Source organism: Nicotiana attenuata, unplaced genomic scaffold (assembly GCF_001879085.1).
Source record: "Nicotiana attenuata strain UT unplaced genomic scaffold, NIATTr2, whole genome shotgun sequence".
In the NCBI taxonomy this organism is placed as follows: domain Eukaryota; kingdom Viridiplantae; phylum Streptophyta; class Magnoliopsida; order Solanales; family Solanaceae; genus Nicotiana; species Nicotiana attenuata.
Genome location: NW_017673229.1, coordinates 54,620 through 59,287, shown reverse-complemented (window position 1 = coordinate 59,287; position 4,668 = coordinate 54,620).

The following is a 4,668-nucleotide window of genomic DNA, read 5'->3' as shown; positions in this document are numbered from 1 at the left end:
GGCGGCGCCCTAGGGTTTGGATATTCGGGGCTTTCTAGTGAGAATTGAGGGAGGCGGTTGGTGGCATGGATAGGAGGGGAAGGAGACGAACCAGTGGTGAGATTTTGGGCGTATTTGGTCGCCGGCCGCCGCCGTAGGCGAATTCCGGCGGGCAGCAGGCGGTGGTGTTACGTCGGGGGTTGGAGGGGTTGTGAGAGATGAATGAGGGGGTAGGGGGGTGCCTTCAGACAGTTATATAGTAAGTGATGATCCAGTTCCGGGCCGTTGGATCAAAATAGATCAACGGTCCTGATTGAATACTTGCTGAAACGGGGTCGTTTTTGGGGTCAAAGGGGTTGGACCGGGTTAGTGGGGATTTGGGCTTGGACTGGGGACCGGATTTGGGGGTTTTGGGCATTTGGGCTGGGATTAAAGAGTGGCCCAAAGCTGGCAGCCTATTTAACCTCTTATTCTAATTTCTTTTTCATTTGTTTTCTTCTTTTCCTTTTTTTTTTTTGCTTTTTTTATTTATTTATTAATTTCATTTTCATTTTGTATTTTTTATGATTTTATCAAAAATGCAAAAATATTAAAGTAAAGCCCTAAATATATTTTCAAAGTTAAACTAATTAATTCCTAAAATTGTTTGAAAACTATTTTCGTGAAAAATTCACAATTAACAATTAAAAATACAAAAATGGACTATTTTTGTTATTTTCTTCATATTTTGTTCTAAAAATAACTTAACCACTAATTAATCATAAAATATGAAATTAGATCCTAAACGCAAATGCCAAGTATTTATTTTTTATATGAATTAAAATTCACAAATAAAATGCAAACAATCAACAGAAACTAACACAAAATTCACAAAATTGTAAAATAATGAAAGAAATCATTTTGTTTGGAATTTTTGGGAATAATTCATATAGGGCAAAAATCACATGCTCACAGCTGCCCCTCTTTGCTCGAGAACACGCAGAGTTCTCGGGCAAAGATAAGTGAGCGGATACGAGCGATTTTTGCCGGTCCGAATACTTCGTATGAAGCATTTTTTGAAAATCGTCTGACCGAACCCTGCTTCAAAGGTTGTACGGGGCCGTTCCAACAGCTATAATAATAGGGTATATAGTTGTACGGGGCCGTTCCAACAGCTGCATATAACTATAAATCTATGTCCATAGGTACGAAATCCAACACAGCAAAACATGATCATATAAATCATTTCAGCATAGAATTCACTTAAAAATACAGCTAAAATAACAAAAAAATTTCCACTACCATATGATACCAATATGATATATAATATACCAATAGGGTATACAGTTCTACTAATTAATTCCAATCAACTATATATGACTATACTACTATTACATAATACACATGCATAAAGAGAAAAATCAAAAAATAGTGTATCACATATTAATATAATAATGTATTTCAAGATATTGTACTATAATACTATTATGTAAAATAAAGGCATAAAGAAAAAATCAAAATGATTATATAATACTCATGCATAAAGAAAAATTAAAAAAATTCAACTGCACTATTCTATTATTACTAAGGAAAAATCAAATAGTGTACCAATTAAATGTAGCTAATACAATCAAAAAATATTCCAACTAACATATGATACCGATATAGTATTTAGTTATACCAACAATGTATAAACTGTACGCAAAAAGTTTTAAAAAAATTAATTTAATTATTAAACTGAAATAATATCAGTTGTCAATATAAATTTCAAAAAATTCTAAATGTACCTAATTATAAAAGTATACCATTACATTATATCGTATACTATAATAGTATATTATTGGAATGTACTGTATACCAAAATGATATATAATATATCATTTTGGTATACAGTACAAATTCTTCTTCGCCAGTTCAATGCAATAAACTATACACTATTGAACTAACCAAAATGGTATATAATATGTTATTTTGGTATATAGAGGATTGATTCATTCCTTCAAAAAAAAAAAAATTAGTAGTATACTATTGTAGTTAATTATATATTCTTGAATTAATTATTGTATACCATTACAGTATACAATATACTATTTTGGTATACAGTACAAATCTGTTTTCTTTACTTGTTCAACTCAATTTCAACCCAAAATTTAAAATCTACTCTAAAATATCCACCAAATTGACTCAGAATATAGCCACATCCTCCAATTAATATTTCAAACATATTCGGTCAGAATCGGATCAAAATAACCACAAACTCAACAAACCCAATTTATGAGTTTCAAGCTTCAAGATCCTCCAATGACAGATTAATGTTTGTCACAATTAAATCTTCAAAAATCATCATTAACGCCACAATCTACATATCATAAAATAATACCCACTAAATTCCAACAATAAACACTTCAAAACCCACATGAAATTTATATCTAAAATTTTAAACTTATGCACATGGAGGACGGAAGTAGTCATAAGAGGACGCAAACCTGGAAGTCAATGATTTTATTACTTATAAGTCCAACTGATTGCGTCGAATTTATTTTTTTTAAATTTTATTTTAGGCTTCAAGGTATTCCGGAGTTAACTCAAGGATAATGTATATATTCTTTGTTTTTCCCTTTCTTTTTATATCAGTTATTATGTGTTAATTTATATTTTACACACAGATTATTGCAATACATATTACAATATTTACATTAGGACCAGTTGACAACTTAGCGATTGATGGGAGTTTTTACTTCAATGAGAAGGCAAATAGCTAATGAGTGGGGCGGGTAAATGTTTGGGCTGCATAGGTAGGAAAAGTAAATAGTTTAGGCTTGGGTATTAAAGTGTAAATAGTTTGGATTTAATGCGTATAAAGTGAGATTTTTCCCTCAACAAGACCTCAATGGACTTCATTGTACTGGACTCAAAACACAATTTGTTTAGGGAACCTTACACAAATGTCTCAATTTACCAATATCTAGCCAGCAGTCATAGACTTACAAAACTAGCCAAGCACATATAAATATAGAAAAACCAAATAAATAAGGTTCTTTCTCTCAAAGAATCACATGCAAAAATCACCTTCTATATTTTTAAGCGTGATTAGCAACGTTAGATGCAAGACGGAAAGGAAATTTCATGGATGAGGTAGTAAATAAGGTGATGAAATATGTAAAAAAAATACAATATTCCAAAAAATCTAAGCAAAAAGGAACTTTTTCAATGGGTATAGTTGAAATTCATTGAAAACATATAGATAAGTCAATATAGAAAATACGAGGAAGATTGGAGGTGATTGTGATGACCCAAAAGGTCATCACTTGTTTTAGAAATAAATTAAGTGTTCCGAGGCCTTAAAATTGTCTCACCTCGATTTGCGTGCATGGTCCGGACCTATGTCCGGAAAGCCTTCTATGTGAAAATATGATAAATAGAAATTCCTAGAGTTAAAATTTGATTATGGTTGAATTTAGTCAACATTTTGAGCAAACGGACACGGATTCGTGTTTCGACGATCCCGGGAGGTCCGTAGGAAAATATGGGACTTGGGCGTATGCCCAGCATCGAATTCCGTGGTCCCAGGTCCGAGAAATAAATTTTTAAAGAAACTTATTTTCTAGAAAATATATGAGTTTTTGGAAATGAAATGTGTTTGAAATTTGATGGTATCGGGCCCATATTTTGGTTCCGGAGCCCGATACAGATCTTATATGTGGTTTAAGTCGAGCCTGAGAAATTTGGTAAGAGACGGAAGTCGTTTGATGTGATTCGGACCCGTAGTTGTAAAAATTGATACTTTGAAAGTTTTGAGGTTTTTCTTAGATTTCTATGCTAAATTCGTTGTTAAAGATGTTATTTTGGCAATTTGATCGCACGGATAAGTTCATATGATGTTTTTGAGTTAGTATGCATGTTTGGTTTGGAGCCCCGAGGGCTCGGGTGAGTTTCGGATAGGTTTCGGAAGGTTTTAAACTTAGAAAAAGTTGCAGGTTTTCAGTTTCTGGTGTTCTGGAACTTTGTTCTTCGCGTTCGCGGAAGGACTCTCGCGAACGCGAAGGGTAAGTTAGGCTGAAGGAATTTTTCTTCTACACGAACGCGAGACAACAGGTCACAAACACGAAGCTTTGTGGGGTGCTACCTTTCGCGAACGCGGACCTGCTATCGCGAACGCGAAGGTCTTTGGGCCTGGGTAGGGGGAAGGGGATTTTGTTCTACGCGAACGCGGCCACTGGCCCGCGAACGCGAAGGCTCGAGGAGTCAAAGCTCTGCGAATGCGAGCCACTGTACGCGAACGTGAAGGCTAAACCCTTTGCGAACGCGGCAGGCCCATCGCGAACGCGATGAAGGCCTGCCCAGTGATTTTAAAACAGAAGCAAAAACGGGCAGAACCCATTTACTTCATATTTTTGAAATTTGGGAGCATTGAGGCGATTTTCAAAGAACAATTTCTTCCCCAAAACATTGGTATATGACTCTAAGCCTTTCTCTTTCGATTTCCCATTGCATTTCATCAGTTTGCATCTTAAAATCTAGGTTTTTTATAGTAGAAATTAGGAATTTGGGTAGAGTAAGGGCTTTTGATTAATTGGGGATTTAGACCTCGTTTTGGGGTTGGATTTCGAAACTAATTGTATATTTGGGCTCGTGGGAGAATGGTTGATCGGGTTTTGGTCCGAACCTCGAGTTTTGACAAAGCAGGCCCGGGGTCAATTTTTGACTTTT